This window comes from Canis lupus, chromosome 33, assembly GCF_003254725.2.
Source record: "Canis lupus dingo isolate Sandy chromosome 33, ASM325472v2, whole genome shotgun sequence".
NCBI lineage: Eukaryota > Metazoa > Chordata > Mammalia > Carnivora > Canidae > Canis > Canis lupus.
In genome coordinates, this window is record NC_064275.1 from 4012469 (window position 1) to 4034707 (window position 22239).

The following is a 22239-nucleotide window of genomic DNA, read 5'->3' on the forward strand; positions in this document are numbered from 1 at the left end:
AGAGGAGCCTCTACATGTGTTATCTGGATTGGCTCACGCCTCAACCAGCAGTCAAGAGGCATTTATTGTCTCACATAATCAAAAACTTCAGATGTAACACAGGCTTCAGACGACCTGTTTCTCCAGCACACAAATTGTGCCAGTTTTTAGTTCTTTTCTTCTCTATGTTGATTGTGAGGCTATACATGATGTGAAGAGGACTTTCAGCCATTCTAGGTCTTTCCTATCAAATCTAAACTCAGTGGCAAAATAAATTTCTCATTCCACAAATGCCTTGTGCCTAAACAGACTGTACTCAGCTCTGTGACCATTCTATGAGCCAATCAATAGTTACCTTGGTGGTCTGGGTAGCTCAGTCAGTTACTTGGCCTGCTTAGGTCATGATCTTAGGGTTGTGATATCAAGCCCCCATGTGGGGCTGTACCCTGGGTGTGGAGCCTGCTCAAGATTTTCTCTCTCCCTCTCCTACTGCCCTGCCCCCCACCAAAATAGAACTACCCCAAATAGAATGTGCTGATAACTATTGTTTTAGTCAAATACCCACCAAAGTTTGGTGTGGGGTTATTTTTTTTCCAAATTACTTGGACTCAAAAGTGGAAAAGAGATTTTTCTATCTGTAAAAACAAACAAATGCATTTCTGATTTCTTACCAGAAATAGAATGGATGAGTGCATCAGAAGTCAAGATAATTATCAAACAATACAGAGGTTTGGTTTGGTTTGGTTTGGTCTGACCTTGAGGAACTGGGAGGACCATGAATAGCTGCTCCGGTGGGCTGAGTTATTCCCAATTCCAGTGGTGGCTGACGAAAGCTAGCAAGGATGATTGTTGCCTCTGATGGTCACTGTGTTTGAAAGCATGAGCAAGCAAAGAAACCAGTGAGAAAATTAAAAACAAAACAAAACAAAACAAAACACAGGAGGAAACAAAAAAGAGCCATCTCACAAGAAGTGGAACTAATGGAAGTGTCAAATGAGATAAAGTAATAGAGTCTGTTAAGGATACCAAATATAAAACAATTTGCAGAGAAACAAAAACAAAACAAAATGGATTTTTGATTTAAATTTTTCAATAAACTAAAAAAAATAGTTATGGTTGGAAGTTAATTTTACCAGAAAGGTCTGCTGAAAGAAATACAAAATATAGAAAGAGTATAAATCATGAAAATCAGTAATGAAAAGATGAGTTATTAAGGGAATAGATAAGAGAATTCTCACCTATATAAAAAGAGTCCTGAATTTTTTTTTAAAAAAAAGGATGTTATAGAAGAGAGGCAATATTTAAACGAATCAAGAAATTTTCTTTTATTTAAAGAAAGATTTATGCCTGAAGATTGACAAGACTCCTAGGTCCCAGGTAGGATTTATTAAAAAGGTCATTTACTTAGGTATAACCTAGCGAAAATTTTGAATTCCAACAGTAAATATAAAATCTTATAAGCTTCTAGAAGAGCAAGTAACTTTTAAAAGAAAGAGAATCTGACTAAATCTGACTTATTTATAACATTAAAACTTAGCAGTCAATGAAATATAATCTACAGAGACCAAAGCAGTTACACTCAACTTACTATTCACCTGTCAGGGAAAAGGAATGACATTTTCAGATATAAATGGATCCAGAATATATATCACATATGTGTTGTGAAGAAAATAATTATGAAAATACAACAACCAAACAACAATTAAATCAGAACAAAGATATTATAAAAGATGAGGATCATGTTGAGGAAAGAGTGGTAAGTAATGACTTGCAATATACATAATTGACTCTAAATGGATAATGTTATGATGATTGGGAAATTGTAATTGTGCTGTAAAATACGGTTTCTTAAAGAAATGAGACAAATTGTGAGGGGAAACCCTAAAACTAAATCGACAAAATCCAGGACCTTGAAGCTATAAAGAATGGAAAAGGAATAAAAGCATTTTAGCTGTCACATCTAGAAAAAGGATATGCGACAGAAACTGTTTGAAGCTACCCAATACCCATTTTACTTCTCTTCCTTAGTAATAGAAATCCAATGTGACTCATGGCATGATGTATCCAAATAAAACCTGAGATTTTCTGCCATGTGTTACAGATGGAAGAGCTCTGTGACCAAGTCCCAAGCAACAGATACATGTGGGGCCCTTGGTATAATGGCTAGAAGGCTGCTGAATGGTGTCTGACTGAACTCAGATGGAGGAAGGCCTAATTTGCCACCTCCCTGGAACATGAATTTAATGGCTATAAGTCCTTGAAACAAAACACTAGAGAGTCAAGTTAAATATGCACACCCATGAGCACACATGTACATGTGTGTATAGAAGGAGAAAGAAAATATTAGCAGAAATATGAAAGAGGAACTTATACAAGTTAAAAAAAAAACTAATGCAGGGGATCCCTGGGTGGCTCAGTGGTTTGGTGCCTGTCTTCAGCCCAGGGCGTGATCCTGGAGTCCTGGGATCGAGTCCCGTGTAGGGCTCCCTGCATGGAGCCTGCTTCTCCCTCTGCCTGTGTCTCTGCCTCTCTCTCTCTCTCTCTCTCTCTCTCTCTCTCTGTGTCTCCCATGAATAAATAAATAAAATCTTAAAAAAAAGATAAAGTCAATTTTCTATCAAATCATTTGCACACAATATACTTTTTTTAGCAAATCCTAATAATTATTTATATAACTTAAAATATATTATTTATTCATTTGTAATCCAGTGGGAAATTTTGAAAAATCTCATTCAGATGTAATGCATAATAAATTGAATGAACTAACAATTGATATAGCAACACAGAGCTGTCAAGGACAAAATGCATACACTGGAATGTATTTGTAAAAGCTTGTCCCTGCAATAAATTCAGATGTATTGTACTTCTTATAAAGTGATCTGAGAAGTGAATCTATCCCGCCCTGCTTTATGGCTCCCTCTCTTTAAGCAATGATTCCTCATTACTGTGCCTCCCAAAGCTACAGATTTCTGAATCTCTAAAATGAATTGGACAAAAGTCCCTATTTCAGGGGGAGTTATAAAGATTAAATAAGTCATATGTATGAAGCACTTAGCATCATATATTATAGCGATGATCTATTTAATAATTCTTTTCTATTTTAATACTTAAGAATAAATTCAGCTCTTTGTATATTTTCTGAGGTTACTAGACATTTGAAATTTCATTAGCCAGTGTAATGATGTGAAAAATATACCCAATTACAACAATGAATAAACATATGTAAACCCATAGATAGATGATTGATGGGCAGAGAGAGTTGGGCTTTGTCCAAACGGGCTATGCTATTTCTTATGAAATATAATCTACAGAGACTTATGAGTCTTAGAGATGCTCTATCAAACATAGAAATGGCATTAGCAACTCAGCATCCATTAACGTAATATAACTCTTCTTAAAGTTTATAGGAAATATTTATCTTGTTTTATTGTCCTATTGTAACTTTTTAAGTGAACAACTTTTCATTTTCCTATAGCTTTTTTATAATGAACTGAAAATAAAACAGGAATAATATAGAAAATTTCTTTACATTTAAATCATTGAGAGCTCAAATGTTTTTTTTTTAAAGACTTTTATATTCAAATTTATTTTCTAAGGGAATCCCTTTAAATTCAAGAGTATTCTATAAGTCTGTTGTGTTAGCCTTCTCTTAAGAATACCCCCGAAAGCAAAAATGTTTGAATAATTTTAATAATTGGCATTTATTTCCTTTTAGAAAGCAATGTTAAAAAGACTTATTTCAACTAGAGTTCTCAGGTTTGGGACAATTCAATGCACAGAAAGTGTAACATCTTTGATCTTGAAGGATTCTAAACCCTAAAAGAGTGAATTCAATTTTCAAAAGTTCTTAGCTAATGGTCCTGGGGAGTATTGGGAAGAAATTATATTACTGAAGTTTTATAGCTGGTCAATTTTTAAATAAATATTTTTAGGAACAGTTTTAGATTTATAGAAGAATTGTAAAGATTGTACAGATGGATCTTAAATACCCCACACCCAGTTTTTCCTATTATCAACATCTTCCATTAACATGGTACATTTATCACAATTAAGAAACCAATACTGATAAATAGATATATTTATTTATATTATTTATTTATTTATTTATTTTAAAGAAATATTTATTTATTTTAGAGAGTGTGAGGGAGAGAGAACATGAGTGGGAGTAGGGTCAGAGGGAGAGAAACTGAAGCAGATTCTCTACTGAGTATGGAGCCTGACAGAGGGCTCCATCCCAGGACCCTGACATCACGACCTGAGCCAAAATAGTCAGATGCTTAATCAACTGAGCCACTCAGATACCCCAATAAATAGGGATTTTTTTTAAATAGGGATTTTTTAACCAAAGTCTGTATGTTTTCAGATTTCCTTAATTTTTATCTTTTTTTTTTTTTTTTAATTCCAGGATCCATCCAGGATGCCACACTACATACAGTTAATTGTTTTGTCTCCCCAGGATCCTCCTGGCTGTGACAGCTCATACTTATTTTTTTTAAAGATTTTATTTATTTATTCATGAGAGACACAGAGAGAGACAGAGACATTGTTAGGTTTTTTATTGTTCCTTGTTTTGTGTGAGACTGAGAGAGTAGTAGTCTTCCAGAGCCGAATCCTATGTTCTGCTATGTTCTAGGAATGTAGTTTGATATAAATAGAGTAGAAGTTGAGGAAGTAATAAGAGGACCAGATTCTTTGGGAATCAAAAAAGCCTTAGGAGAGCTTTTATCTGGGTCAGGAATAAAGCAACAATTCACATTTCGACTTCACAGAAATTTACAGAGAGTAATTCTCTTGTCAGCGTACTCCGAATAGTGGTCCAAGTAGAGAAGAGCACTCCAAAGACTATCCATGAAAATTGGGAACGGGGAGAAAAGTGTTGGTTGGTTGATTGGTTGGTTGCTTGGTTTATTAAGTGTCATTTTTTGCTATTCAATGTCAAATTTCTCAAATTCACAGGCAAAACAAGCATAAACTTATGATATTTTTTAAAAGATTTTATTTATTTATTCATGAGAGACAGAGGGAGGCAGAGGGAGAAGCAGACTCCCTGCAGGAGCCTGCTGTGGGACTCAATGGCAGGACCCCGGGGTCATACCTGAGCTGAAGGCAGATGCTCAACTACGAAGCAACCCAGGCATCCCAACTTATGAAATGTTTTGATCTAACTTTCAAAATAGCTTTAAAAAAAAAACATTGAGATATAATTGGCATGTAACATCATATTAGTTGAGGTGCACAGTGTTATGATTTGATATTTGAGTATACGGTGAAATGATCACTAAATAGGTCTCATTAACATCCATCACCACAACACAGTTATAACTTTTTTCTTATGATGAGAACATTTAGAATCTACTCTATTAGCAACTACTGTTTGTTTTTTATTTTTGTTTTTAGCCGTTACTGACATTTGACAATTTAAAGCAGATATATCTATTACACTGATAAAGTAAATTAATACAAAATAAAGTTTAAAAGGAAAATCAAATGCTTTTTATGTGGGTCCTTTGTTTTGTTTTAATGTCTTTTCCCTATTTAATTGGCTACTCAGAAACATAAACCAAAAAAGAAGTTATAGAAAATAATCAGGCTCACAATATTAAGAATATTTTAATTTTTCCCTTATTAACTACACTGAAAAAGTAACGTACACACCTTTTTTTTTTTCCCCCAGAAAACTTGTAGTAAGTCCAGCAACTGTTTTTGCACTTCAAAATATTTTTCTAGGGCAGCCCGGGTGGCTCAGCGGTTTAGCGCCACCTTTAGCCCAGGGCCTGATCCTGGAGACCTGGGATCGAGTCCCACATCGGGGCCCCCTGCATGGAGCCTGCTTCTCCCTCTGCCTGTGTCTCTGCCTCTCTCTCTCTCTCTCTCTCTGTCTCTCATGAATAAATAAATAAAATCTTAAAAAAAATATTTTTTTCTAGCTAAGTAAACTACACTTTTTGCATCATTTCTGTTTATTTTTTAGCAATTTGCACATTACCAATCAACTATCTCATATGCCATGCCATCTCCTTCCTTTAAGCTTTCCTGGATCTTCCAAATACATAATTAATCACTTGTTTTGTAAACCCCTAAAGAACATTGCTTACACCTATACTTGGGTGTACGTTGATACTTCAGCGTATCATCACAAAAGCAATTTAGTCTTTATTCCTTTGCTGCATACTCTCCCTTTGTCCCTGTAGATTCACCGCCTTCCACCCTGAGGTCTGCCCTGAAGACTGCTCCGTCCATGAGTTACATGATGGGAAGCGCCCACAGATAAGGAGAGAAGAGAGGTACTATCCCTTCTGGTTTTCTCCATGGGGTGTCGCCTTTAGCAGGCTATATTTCTTGACCTTAGATCACTGCTCATCTCTAGGTTGTCTCCTTCACAGGACTCTATCCTTCCTTAATTGCTTCTTCTCTTCCTCATTGCAGGGTTACTGGATTACTCACCCTGAGGTTCTCCTATATGAGGCCCACTACTTTCTTTAAAATAGCTTTGCAAAAAAAAATAGCTTTGCAAATTAAACCTCAATGTATCCTAATTTGACTATGTCATCTCTTCTTCCAAGGCAAAATGATTTCAATGTAGTAAATGCTTAATAAATATGAAATCAGTTGTTTTGACTATCATCCTGAGATGAACATATTCCTGAGATTTCCACGCATTACCTATAATCTTAACAGAACCACTGATTTAATTTTCATTTAACCTACTTTAGAAATATGGTAAGAGTTTTTTTTGACACTATAGTGCCTCCAAACTGAAAAAATAAGGCTAGCACCCTAAAACATTTAAAAGAGTCACACTTTTAACAACAGATCACACACAATACAAACTATTGAAGGATTATTTTTAATACATTATTTTTAATTACTTAAAATTGGATGTGAGGTGTAATAATTCTAAATAGTACATTGAATGCCAATTATTGTGAAATAAAGTCTATAGAAGTAAGATGAATCAATGCAGGAAAATAGTTTTTATTTTTCATAAAACATTCTAAATCCAGAAATCATTACCTGGTATTTTCACTTTAATACATCTTCCTTTTAGATTTTCTGCTGATGCTTCTGAAAGACACTTCTGATAATACTAGTCCCTCTAGTGGCATCTGCAGTGAAATTTGTAATATAAGAAAAAAGTCATTTTTCTTAGTGCTTAGAGAATACATTAAGAAATTTAGAAATGTATTTATAAAATTGACATTTAGAAGTCAGGGTGCCATTAGTTATTTATTTGTTGCAATGTTCATTAATAATGATATATAATATATGTGCATTCTTTGTATTAATTTTTAAATTGATAAATAAGACAGTCACTTTTTTTCTAACTTCAAAGGGACAGTTTGATATGCAGTGGAAGGGAATGTATTTCTTGAGCAACTAATCTGTGCTAGGCTTTCATTCACTAATTCATCTAATTTGATCATCTAATAGATTCTATTATTTCTACTTTCAATGTAATAAAATAAAATTCAGAAAATAATGGTAGGTGTCTAATTACTGACAAAACATGGGGTTCAAACATAGGTTTATCTAAGGCTTTTTCTTACTACACCTTCCCTTTAAAATAAAATGGTTTAAAAATGAAGAGAAAGATTGACATGTAACTAAAAAAATTTGACAGCTAATTCTAAACTGACAAGTAGAAGGGCAATACTAAGCTGTGAGAAGGTGAATGGGTCAAAAAGGGGTTTTTAAATCTCTGGAATTCTGATGTAATTACATTGACTCTCTCTGTCACATATATTTCTCTTTAACCAGATCATAATGTCTCACTGAAAAGTAAATTGGTAAATATCTTGTTTCATTTTTAAGTGAAAATTTAAATTTGATCACTTAGCTTATTGTATTTATGATGATTATTCCCTCTCTGATTTCTGTTGAAATTATATAAGATACTTCATAGTAAGCAATACCAGTCCATGTCAAGATTGTATACAAAATTTATACAATAGGACATTTCTTACCATAATCTTGATTTTTAGTCTAAGAGGCCAATAGAAAAAAAGCATAGTTGCATAGGAGATGGGGAACACCTATTTTGGAACTTTCCTCCAAAATTTTCCCAGAGAAAATGACAAAATATCAAGATGTTGACAATTCTATTTCTATTTTAATTAAGCTGTAATCGCTGAACTGTAATTGTGGTATTATTTTAGTACTCATATTTCTAATCTGGTTAACATTTTAATATTATGTGTTTATAAAAGCAAATTTAATATTTGCCCATTGCCAGTCATTACCAATATGACCCCAAATTGGCACATCTTTTAGGCAATAAAAATAATTCTAGTATTTCCATGTTATTACCTAATTTAATCTACTCTTGTGATGCTAGCTCTTTCTCTATGCTTGGGGTGAAACCTCAGACAACAGAGTTAGCAACTATGGACAAAAACATTCTCGTTTGACTGGAAGAAAGTGACATAGATTGTCCCTGGAAGTGGCAGATGCTTAAAGCTGACTTTCTCCTTGAGGGTATTTTTCACGGACATAGAGAATATAGGGCATAGAGACCCTGTAGTGCTGGTGATCTCTCCCGAAAGTGTCGTTGACGTGATGTGCATCGTCTCTGGCTGTTACCAGGTAATTCCTACCTTCTGCTCTGGACTTTCAGCATTTCTGGACTTCCAGCATTACAAATCCAACGTCTCAGCAGTCATCTCCCAGGCCATCTAGGTGGCCCTTTAATTTCTGTGGGAAATGCTCGCCTATAGCCTGCTCTCCTTGGAAGTGCAGAGATTCTCAAACCCCAGCCTTTTTTCGGCTGACCCAAACTGCTTCAGCAGGCCTCTCTACCTTTAGATACGAGGCTACTGTTTTCAATAAGACCACAATCAGTCTCTCTATTTGTAAAGCCCACACTCATTTCCTTGAAAGGAAAGGAAAGCATACATTTGACAGAATACAGTGATGACAACCTCCTGTTCCTTACTTTTTCCTCCCTTATATTCCTCAAACTATTTGTGTTAAAAACCACCACTTGTATTGACCAGAAACCGTGCTGGAAAAATAAAGACTATCAGCCTCCAGTTTAAACAAGCCCACACTGGGGGAGAAGGAATACTTTAACTTGAGATGAATTTTGAAGATTTTGAAAATAATTCTAAGCTTATTATTCACTCATATATCTTTTGAGAAGAGTCTGAATGTTTATTCATATTCAATTATTGGATTGTCTTCTTATAACTGAGTTTTTCATATAACCTGGATTCAATTCCTTTGTTCTATATATAACAGTATTTTCTTTCACTTGATGGCTTGCTTACCTCTTCAATCCTTAAGGATGGTTTTCAAAGAACAAAAGTTTTTTTTTTTTTTTGATGATGTCCAATTTATCAGAATTTTTCTCTTTCATGTTGTGTTCATTGTGTCTGCTATAAAATTCTTTATGTTTTCAAATCTTGTCCCTAGACATAAAATCTTTAGGATGTCAGCCAGAAGCTTTATAAGTTTATTTTTTATTTTCATGCCTGTGACCTTTTAAAAATTAAGTTTTGTATATAAAGTTTAGGACATGGTTTATTTATTTTCATATGAGTATTTAGTTGTTTTTGCACTAATTTTTGAAAAAAAGAAGTATCTTTTCTCATTGAGTTACCTTGGTAACTTTGTCAAAATTCAATTGTTCGTATATGTATGGGTCTATTTTTTGATCATTCACCTTATTTCATTAATGTCATTTACACTCATGCCAATATCATACTCTCTTGGCTTAAAGTCACTCTTAGAAATAGACACTATCCCTGCCCATGACTCCAGAGCTTTAGAGCAGAGATTTTGCTCAATGAGAAAGGCAGCCTATATATATAAACAGAGTTTAAATCTGTCCCCAAAGAAACTGGCTTTGTTTGGAACATAGTGTGGGGAATTTCAAGACTAAAGTTGGTCTCAAAAATCAATGTATATTTTGAAAATAAGTAATTATAAGGTGTCTTAGTAGATTCATGAGAGCAACATGATAAACTGTAGGTAGGCCAGCTAGTTTATCAGAAAAAAAAAAACAGAGAATGAGACATCTAAGAAAATCCTTCCTGATATCAGAACAAACCTCAAAGACTTACTTCTAGAACCACCCTGTCAAAATAACTTATATTTAAATGGATCACATTGTAGAATAATGTATGTATGTACCAGGACACTTTTAAAAATAATACATCAGTCAGAAACTATTAGTATAGCCAAACAGCTGGGTGTGATAGCAACCGAGGCAGGGAAAGGAACAAAGAGCCCAGCAAAAGCCATTGTCATTTCAGGGTGATAGGGTACATGCCAAGTCTGGGTACAAGCCATTGTCATCTCAGGGTGACAGGGTACATGCCAGGGTACATGCCAAGTCTGGTACATGCCAAATCTGGGCCTTCTAAGGAGTGACATCAGAAGCTTCATACTATAGTCCAGCTAAGTTACTAAAAACACTATAATAGTCCAGCTAAGTTACTAAAAACAAATCAACAAAGTCCCAAAGTAAGATACTCAGTAGCCAGAGTTGCTACAATATATCAACCATTGATATATAAAATGGTTATATAAAATATATAAAATTTTATATATATAAAATATATAAATTTTTATATATATATAAAATATATATATATATATATATATATATATATATATATATAAAATGTTCATTGTCAACCAAAAATTATGAGCCAAACAAGGAACAAAAAAATATCCCCCTATACAGGGGGATAAAAACAGGCAACAGAAATCATCTAGGAAAGGGACATGATGTTTGAATTAGAAGATGAGGACTTCAAAGCAGCTATTACAATTGTGTTAAAAAAAAAAACTATGCTTAAAGAAGCAAAGGAGGATATGATGGTGCTATCTCATCAATAGAGAATAACAATAAAAACATGGAAATTATTTTTTAAAAAGTACTCAATGAAAATTCAGGAGTTTAAAAGTAAAATAATTTAAATAAAAAATTCAGGATGCCTGGGTGGCTCTGTGGTGGAGTGTCTGCTTTTGCTCAGGAAGTGGTCCCAGCTTTTCCCTCTGCCTGTGTCTCTACCTCTCTCTGTGTCTCTCATGAATAGATAAATAAAATCTTTTTAAAAAACCCACTAGGGGAGTGTCTAGATCAGCTGGTGGAGTATGCAGCTCTTGGTGTCATGGGTTCAAGACCCACGTTGGATTTAGAGATTACTTAGAAAAATTCACTGGGAAGATCAACAATAGATTTTAACTGTTTGAAGAAGAATAATCAAACATGCAGATTGACTGATAAAGATGAAGAACAGAGAAAAAAGAATTAAGAAAAATGAAAAAATCCACAGAGAAATGTGGGACCTTATTAAGTACACCACATGAATACTAGGAGAGAGTAGAGAGCAGAAAAAAATTGTCAAAGAAATGACTGAACACCTCAAATCTGATGAAAATCATTAATCGACATACCCAAGATTTTCAACAAATTCTGAGTAGGATAGGTACAAAGAAATCTACACTCAGACAAATCTTAGTAAACATTTTAAAAGACAGAGAAAATCTTGAAAGCAGCAAGAGAAAAATGACTCATTACATACCAAAGAACTGCAATAAGATTAACAGCTTATTTCTTATCACAAACCTTGGAAATCAGAGATAAGGAATCATACATTTAAAGTGCCCCCCCAAAAAAAACCCTGTCTACCAGCAATCTTATATGCAGCAAAACTATCTTTCAAAAAAATGAAGGCAATATATAGACATTTCCACATAAATGAAAACATGGACTATCCATTACTAGCAAACTCTCCTTGCAAGAAATAATAAAGGGAGTTTTATTGGCTGAAAGAATCATTAGAATTTGAATCCACACACAAAATAGAAAAGCACCTTGAAAAGTAATTAAGTAATTAGAAAAGACAATATTAATGCATAGTTCTTCTTTTTTCTCTAAACTGTTTTAAAAGCAATTGTGTGAAATAATATGTATTGTTATGTCTATAACACATAAAATGTAATAAATTTGACAATAATAGCAGGCAAGTGTGAGAAAAATTGTATTAGAGTAAGAGGAAGATGCCAGGTTATAATTTGGACCCACAAGAGTATGTGGGAATAATGATGCTGTATTTCATTGTAATTAAGTTATGGCAAATATAAAGATTCTAATAAGATTATATGTGGGTCCTAGAGCAACCACTAATAAAATAGCTCAAAAATATTTTTTAAAAAATCATTAAAAGAATAAAAATATTATACTATAAAATATTCATTCCATGCAAAAGAAGAGCAACAGAGGGATAAAAAAAGACATGAGACACGTAGTAAACAAAATATAAATTAGTGGCTGTAAATCCAACTGTATCAATTAGAAAATTAAATATGAGTATATTAAACAATCCAAACAAAACACAGATTGTCATACTAGACAGAAAAGAAAGATCCAACTATATGCTGTTTACCAGAGAGATCCTTTATTTTTTCAATTTTTTAAAAGATTTTATTTATTTACTCATGAGAGATACACAGAAAGAAAGACACAGGCAGAGGGAGAAGCAGGCTCCCCTGAGCCCGATGTGGCACTCGATCCAGGACCCCGGGTTTATGCCCTGAGCTGAAGGCAGATGCTCAACCACTGAGCCACCCAGGCATCTCCAGAGGGATCCTTTAGATTCAAAGCTACAAACAGTTGAAAGTAAAAAGGTATATGCAAACAACTATAACAAAATTGGAGTGGCTATACTAATATCAAACAAAATAAGATTTAAGTTGAAAACTGTTAATATATATAAAAAGGAATATTTCATAATGGTAAAAGTGTCAATCCATTGGGAAGATAAAATAATGACAAATATATATGCACTAATAACAGAGCCCCAAAATACATGAAGCCAAAAGCAAAACTGACAGATGTGTAGGAAGAAACATACATTTCAACAATAACAGTTAGAGACTTTAGTACACCACTTTCAATAAAAGCCAGAAAAATTATGTAGAAGATCAATAATAACAACTCTATAAACCAATTAGACCTAATAGACATCTAATAACAGCAACAGCAGAATACACAGCTTCTCAAGTTAACATGAAATATTTTCCAGGATAGACAATACAATAGATCATAAAACAAGCCTCAATAAATTTAAAATAATTGAAAACATATAAAATATGTTCTCTAACCACAGTGAGATTAAATTCAAAACAATAACAGAAACAATTGGGGAAATTCCAAATATGTGGGAATTAACACACTCCTAAATGTCAAATGCATTAAAGAAAAGAAATCAAAATAGAAATTAGAAGATGCATTGATATGAAGGAAAATGAAGACAACATATCAAAACTTATGGGATGTGGCTAAAATAGTACTTAAAATAAAAATTATAGCTGAAATGCCTGTATTAAAGGACTTTAAAATGTGTTTTAACTCAACATGATGCAAAAAGAATAGCAAACTAAACCTAATGCATGTAGATGAAGGAAATAATAATTTAAGATAAGAGCAGATATTAATAAACTAGAAGATAGAACAATAGTAGAGAAAACAATAAACCCAAAAGTTGGATCTTTGAAAAGATCACTAACATTGACAAAGTTTTAAATTTAAAAAAATATTGACAAAGTTTTAAATAGACTTACTAAGAGAAAAGGAGAGAAAACTCAAATTACTAAGAACAGGAATAAAAATAGAGAATGCTTTAATCAATTTTTACAGAAACAAAAATTATGAAGGATTATATGATCTACTGTATGACAATTTAGATAACTTAGATTAAGTAAGCAAATTCCTAGAAAGACTCAAACTGCAGAAAAGGACTCAAGAAGAAATAAATTATGTGAATCAACCTAAAATAAGTAAAGATATTGAACGAGTAACTTAAAAAATTTCCCACAAGACAAGCCCAGGCACAGATGGCTTCACTCAAGAATTCTGCCAAAGTTTTAAAGAAGAATTAATAACAGTCCTTCACAAACTCTTCCAGTAAATACAAGTGGGAACACTTCCCAACTCATACACTATGAGACCACTATTTCCCTGAAACCCAAAGCAAACAAAGACAACCCAAGGAAATAAAACTACGAATCAATACCTCTGATGAATATAGATGCAGAATTCCCCAATAAAATATTTGTAAACTAAATCCAACAACATATAAAAAGAATTATACACCATGACTGGTGTGATTTATCCCAGGAATACCAGGTTGATTTAAAAATCTGAAAATCGGTTAGTCCAATCCACTATTTTAGTAGAAGATATAAACCACATGCCATTTTAATAGACGCAAGATGCAAGATCATTTTAGGATTAAAACACTCTGTATTGCATAGGGTACCCCTTTCCTTGTGTCAGGGAGAAATCCCAGGATTTCGGCCTAGGATGTCGACTGCCCACAATTTCAGCCTCCACCTACTCTCTTGGCCGGGCACCTTTGGGCGGTGCAAAATGTATACAGAGCTGTAAGACTATCACGTCTGTAGTCTGGTTAGAGACCTAAACATGTCGGAAAGATTCAACTGAAGCAAAAGAGGCACACTTTGCATGGTATACATTCCATGCTGTGTGGTATGCCAAGGCACTGGCTGAATTAAGATCTCCTTGGAGAATTTTCCATGTCCCAGAGTAGACTTGGAGTAACAGAATGAGTTCCATGCACAAAGGAGTAAAGGAAATGGTTCAGAGAGCTGCCATTACCTAGAGGGCCTTTAGGAAAACAACAGAGATTGGATTATCTCAAATCATAATGGACAAATGAGAAAAACACGAGATAAAGGGTGCCTCGTCAGAAGCTGGCATGAACTGATACTACTGAAAACAGAACCCCTCATCCTAACCCTGAGATTTGACGTCCCTGGCAACTACCAACATTGATAAAGAGATCTCTTGACAAGTAAGGGTCACAACCATGGAGGAAGGTGTGTGGAGATCCCCTAAGTAAAAAATGGGATGCTATTTCTGACAAAATGGAAAGCTGAAATTAAGATTAATTTGAGTTATAAGAAATGATGTATTTCTTGAACTTGAGTTTGTAGACTTGGATGCATATTTGCTAACTTAGAATAACCAATGTCATAAATGCCCTGAAAAGAATTTATGTCATAAGCCAGGCCCTGAAAGAATTCAAAAGCCTCCTTAAAATTACCTTTGCTTAACTTACATTTCTACCTCTCAACAAAGGAATATTTGAGATACTGACATACAGTTGAGTATGATATATCTGAAACTCTTTTATATAGCTCTGTAAAAATTAACAAGATAACAGTGGTATTGATTTGAATAAACTTTGAGGGAAAAACTGAATAACTGGATAGGTCTTAACTTTAACATTTTGAACATTATTGACAATATTTTAACCATCCAGACTTCACAATACATAGGATCATTCTGTTCAACTTTCACTTGATTACCCAGACAGTGGCAAATGCTTACTTCTCTCTATGAAATTTAGAGAACTAACATCATCGCCAGTGTTCACTTTCCTAATTCATTGTAAATCTCTTCCCTAAGGCATCCCAGTCTGTTGTTGATGCTTTCACCTCAACTGATCCTAATCTCATCATTCATGAATCATCATTCTTTACAGCCTTATGTCATTCAATTACCCCTTTTTCAAATGTACCAGGAAGACTCCATATTTTCTTCATCCTAGGGACAAATAAGCTAAATCATTATCTTTATGAGTTAAGATTGTCCTAACTTGGTAATATTAATTTAAAAAATCACGGTGGGATCACACAACCTAAAGATTCAAAAGCAAAATGTTGCATTTTATGATCCCAGTGGGTTTGTTTTTTCTTCAATTTACCAATAATTAAGCTCCTTACCTGAAATGCAGTACAGAGAAAAACAAAACAAAACAAAAATCTGACCTTTTAAATTTCCATTCATGCTTTTTAATTTTTTTTTAAGATTTTATTTACGTATTCATGAGAGACACAGAGACATAAGCAGAGGGAAAAGCAGACTCCTCTCAGGGAGCCTGATGCAGGATTCGATCCCAAGACCCCAGAATCATGACTTGAGCCAAAGGCAGATAGATGCTCAACTGCTGAGCCACCCAGGTGTTCCCCATTCATGCTTTTTCAAGCTGTCTACAATGACCAAGGCTTTAATATTATGAAGTTTTCTATGTGTAAGATCTAATATTTTGTTTACATTCAAACTTGGAGCAACCAGGCACAAAGATAAAGACAAATATACTAATTTCCGTTGTTATTAAAAGTCAATTCTGAAATATTTGGTTTAAATAACAGTATGTATTCTTCTCAAGCCTGAAGAAACTTCCTGACACGTCTGCCTGGTTATATATTCTATACCCATTATCTACAAGAGGGTTGTTTACTCCACTAATGAGCACAGAGAGCCAGCAGATGTCTAGAACCATTTGGCAGCTTCTAAACTTTATATCCATATTCCAAGAATCCATTAGCTGAAAATAATTTTTAGAAACTTAAATGTCAGAATCCTGCCAATGCAACATCCATAGGAAATCTAGAATTGGAGGATCACATTGTTATAAAATATTTCTCCCTGAAAAGCAGCTGAAGAGATTAAGCACCATCTGAAATATTCACATGGCACCGTCAATATCATAGTTAATATCTTTAAATTTTGCCAACATTCTTTAACTTGAAATATTGAATAATTTCACCTGTGCATCAGCTCTTTCAGTGACTAGAGGTGGGAGTGACAGAGAGGAAGGGTTGTAGCATATATATCTTTGTAGGCCTTATCATAATTAGGTTTTCTATGGAAGTCACAGTGTGGCAAGCTGTAGCCAATGGATGACATCTATGCTCAATTTTCTGCTCCTGACCCAAACTTATCTTAATCCACTGTTTCTTTAAGTGCTTGGGAATGTTTTAAACTATTTTCTAGGAAAATTTCTGTTTCAAGCACTCTTCTGATCCAACTTGATAAAGAAGAAGACAGGCCTCCACTTGAGAGATAATACAGGTTATATGTCAGACTTCTACACTGGCCCGGTAAGATGTGAACTGTGACACCTGAATCTTATTTTAAATCATATTTATAGTCAATTGTGTAAAATATGGCACTCCAATTACTAGTGTTAATTCTTTTGGACTGACTGAAAACTGGTCCTTGTCATAAACTCACATGGAATATTCATAATGAAGAAAATGCTCATTAAGGGGCACCTTGTTCTTTGTTTCGTGCTAGGATCTTCATAATACTGTAAGGCCAACACAAAGCTACTTACCTAACTGTATTATCAGAATTATACAGACCTACCTTTCCTAAATTATAACTTAATTATATGGCTTTGGTATCTTTTATGTGATGAGACAAGAAATATCCATTTGAAGATCAATTCAGTACCTCTTTAGTCTACAAAAACTTATTGAGGGCCTATTGAATGCTTCATACACTGTATAGGGGCTGCGAATAAAAATTCAAACAACTCAAGGTCAGATGCCCCTAAGAAATTTCAGTTTAATTAGACAAATAGATACAGAAATTATTAAAATATGTAAATATACAAGTTGGTGAATGCAGGGATTGTGATATGTCTGTGGTGCTATGGGAGTAGAGAGACAGGTCCCTTAATATGTAACAGAATACAGGTTCAATTATATTACCCAATATCCCATATACATGGGAATCATGTTTATTTCTCCTAGAAGTCAATGAAGAAAACTGAATTTATTTCCACAGAGAAATTTTGTGCTTTATTGTATTATGGGAACTAGATAGCCTGAAGTAATTTGTCTTTTCATTCTGACTTCAATTCATTGCAGTAAGTAACTCATACTGTGTCTGATACATTTTTAAAATATCTTGTCCAAATTAGCTTTTGATGTTTACCTTGTAATTACCTTGTATTACACGTTTTTGATTATATAATTTTAAAGCAGCATGGGTAAGTCTTAAAAGGTAATCTATTTTAATCCCCTAAAGTTTCAAAGGGATTAATTTAGGCCTGTAGACTGTGAACCAAGATTACATATCTGGTTACTTGTGGAATTTAGATAGAAACATGATTACCTGAATCCTAGTATCTTGTTTTAGTTATGTCATCTTTCTAGAAGATGAAATACAAATAGATGGTGATAAATCAGAAAATGAGAAATGGATGAAGGGAGGAGGGAAAGAAACAAAGGAAGGAGGAAAAGAGAAGGTAAGAAATTAGGAAGGGTTTAAAATTTAGTTCTCTTAAATGAGTGAAAATATCAGTGAGGGTGACAGACCATGAGAGACTCCTAACTCTGGGAAATGAACAAGGGGTAGTGGAAGGGGAAGGTAGTGGGCGGGGGGTTGGTGTGACTGGGTGATGGGCACTGAGGGGGCCACTTGGCAGGATGAGCACTGTGTGTTATGCTATATGTTGGCAAATTGAACTCCAATAAAAAATAAAATTTAGTTCTCTCAAAATTCAGATATAAATTTTCAAAAACGCAATAGTCAAAAATCTCACCATAGGAAGAAAATATCATTCTCTTGGCAATTTTTCTGGGATAACTAAACATAATATTCTCTTGGTAATTTTCCTGGGATAACAAACATAACCCCAAATTCAAATCCATAAAATGAAGCAAAACATTTTTCCTTCTTCAGGATCATTGGTATAGGATATATTTTAAGTTGTAAGCATGAACGAGTCTAATTGTCCAGACTCTTTTGAGAATCGCTCTTACCGTCTTTGCTACAGTTCCTAAAAGAGATTGGTGTTTTAAGACCCAAACGCTAACAGCGCAGGCCTCCACTCCACACTAGCAACCTAACATCCAACTCAGGATGGATTCTTGATTCATGAGGGGAAGCAATATATTAATACAATTTTAATTCCTCCCTAAAATATTTATAAACTGAAAAACATATGTTTTTGTGTGTTTGTCCCTCTGATTTGTAAAATTAGGAAACTAGCATCATCCATTCACACTTAAATAGGGGCAAACCTGTCATGTATGTCATGATTGTTTGACCAAAATGCTACCTCAATTTTATATCAGTTGGTTAGTGATTGGGAAAAAAATCACATAGCTTGGATACCAAACACTGTGATCATTGAGAATTGTTTCCATTTTGTACTGCAACATAACAAACTGCCAAAGATTAGTGACATGAGATAACTTATTATCTTTCCACTTATTGAAACAACAATTTTATGGATGGATATTGTCTATTGTTACCCATGATCTTATGGGTTGACTGGGCTCAGTTGGTAACTTTTCTCTCGGGGTCTCTCATGCAGCTGGGGCTGGAATCTTCTGAGAGATTAGCTGGGGCCAGACAACCAGGATAACTCACCCCCAGGCCGGGCGGTGGGGGCTGCTCTCCGGGAGCTCTGCTGGAGCAACCAGCACACTCTGCAATGGTCTCTCCGGGTGACCTGGGCCTCTTACACAGCCTGGCGGGCCACATTCCAAGAGGCGGAATCCCACGCATTCCAAGAGGCCCAAGTGGGAACCAAAGGGTCTCCACCCCACCAGCCTAGATTCATGGGGATGGAGAATTAAATTCTACCTTTTGATGTGAGGAAGAACGTGCACATTCCAGGAGGAAGGAATTGATGGCAGCCCTCTTTGGCTATTATGTTCCCAGGGAGGTCTCCCCCAGATGAAGACACCTCCGGTGAGTGCTTGGGATGGGCTACAGGGGACACATGGCACCAAAACATTCTTCAATCAGCAGTTGTAGATCTGCTCAAGTGTAAAAAATTTAGGATTCAAATGCATACCTGCCCACACATTTTGCTCTGAAGAATTCAGTAAAATATGAATTTACCCTTTATATTTTAATAATAAATTATAACATGCTGTTTACTTTCTCTTTAAAGTATTACTTTTTTTTAAATGATGGAAATGAAACAGAAATCAGTTAATCACTAACTTTTTTCTTTGTCATTATATCTTTTTTAACTACCTTGGCATTTTCATTATCGACCACTTATTTTCAATAACAAGAAGATTGTCAAGATAACTATTAGCAGACATAAAACTGTCATTGAAAAACGATATATTAAGCATATATTCTATACAATGTGGATATTAAAAATAGATTGGTGAACATATGGTTTTTATTTACCATATTCTGCTAAGTTTATCTGGGTGTTTTCTCAGGTACAAAGCTAGAAATAACATGAAGTATAATCATATTGTATATCCCAGAGAGCTTTTGTTACATGAGTATTTTAAGAACAACCTATCATATTTTACACAGCTGCCCAGCAAACAGTAATATAATAATGCTTCCTTTGCTGAGTTATCTTGAAGATCTGCTGTCCATATTAATATTTTTATCTTTCAAACATTGATGGAAAATCACAATACCTTGTGGTTCACATTATTTGGATCCAAGGGTCTTATCAGTTATTGTTAAGAACAGCATAAGTCTCTGCACAAGAAAATGTTTTTTGGTGAGCAATTCTATTAGAATTCTCTTTCAGAATATTTTCAGCGTGCTTCCTGTCTCACACACCTACAAATATTCTCACTTGGACATGCTGATAGCTTCCCTTTTATTAACTATCAGCAAATGTATCTACTCTTAAAATGAAAATTAGCACGGCTATTACTATTAAATTATGAAACTAATTTATGAAATTTTATCTTATTGTTTTATTGGCATATTATCAGGGTTATTGTTTTCCATTAAATGTTTATAACAACAATGATGTCCATCGAAAGATGAATGGATAAAGAAGCTGTGGTCTATATATACAATGGAATATTACTCAGCCATTAGAAACAACGAATACCCACCATTTGCTTTAACGTGGATAGAACTGGAGGGTATTATGCTGAGTGAAGTAAGTCAGTTGGAGAAGGACAAACATTATATGGTCTCATTCATTTGGGGAATATAAAAAATAGTGAAAGGGAATAAAAGGGAAAGAGATAATGAGTGGGGAAAATCAGTGAGGGAGACAGAACATGAGAGACTCCTAACTCTGGGAAACTAACAAGGGGTAGTGGAAGGGGAGGTGGGCGGGGGGTGGGGGTGACCGGGTGATGGGCACTGAGGGGGGCACTTGATGGGATGAGCACTGGGTGTTATGCTATATGTTGGCAAATCGAACTCCAATAAAAATATATACAAAAAAAAAGAATGCCTTAAAAAAAAATCAAAGTATTCCCACAAATGCCAAACAACTTACCCCTGAAGTCCCTGAAGTCAGGAATTTTCATTTTGCAAACCATTTGAGTGAATCCCAGAAAGAAGTAACTTTTAGATTGCTTTGGATAGCCTCCTAACGCTTCTGTTGTGGTCAAGTAACCATCTGAGGAATATTGTTCCAGTTCTTCAACAGGATAGTGTCACACCCATGGACCTGTAACTCAAACAGCGATGAGTAGGTCATATAACCTCAGTTGCAGCTTCCAGGGCTTATCATGGTCCATTCCATATTTCCTAGATCAACTCTAGTATACAGTGAGGTCTTGAACACATGTAAACCAGTTACCCCTGCAAGAAGTTATTATTTCCCTTCAAGGCATTACCTAACCTGGAAGGAGATGGTGAGGCAAGGATTTCAACAGAAGATCAGCAAGTTCAGAGTGGAAATTCCATTTCTTAAAAAGAAATGACAGGACTTGGAACACATTGGTTGGGAAGTCGGGTGTTCAATACTCTGTATTAATCTGACTGGGTATTTTTGGTTAGGATCGAAGTTTATCTGAGGATGCATGTTTTCTGTCCTTGCTAGCAGAAAAGAATAAAAGTGTGTAATTTCACAGAAGTATTATTATCAGACTGTTAACTGGATAGAAATATGGATGGATTTCTGGAAGACTAAGAGGCCAGAAACAAAATAAGCCACATGTAAGTGGTATGTTAAACATAGGATTCATGTGCTGCCATCTAAACAAAAGTCTACTTTGATTCCCTCCTGTGTCTTTCATTCTTTTTTTTCCAGTGGGGAAGGAAATCTTTCCCAGCATACAAATTTGGACATGTCCCATGAGTATTCTGTTTTAGACAAGGGATGACTGGCTAACCTCGTAATTGTAGACTCCATTCAGAGTAGAGAATATCCATCCAAATACTAATTAAACACTAATTAATTCAAGAGTATGCTTTCTTAAATATTTTTCTTCTCAAGTCTGCTTTTTTTAAATACTGAGAGGCTACCTGTTTTTAGGTTGTGTAATATTGTTGATTTCTACTTTCTCTTCATATTCAAGGCTTTCCACATTGGCTGTGGTTTGATCTTTGAGGGAAAAGATTTAAAGGGATAGGAAAATTTTTACTTGCATTGGTGATTTCTTTGTTTCTGCCTTAGGCAGGGGTTTAACACTGATTTCCCCCCTCTATCATGAGCTGTATTGTAAATTTTTAAGATTTTCATATCTGTGGCCATCTTT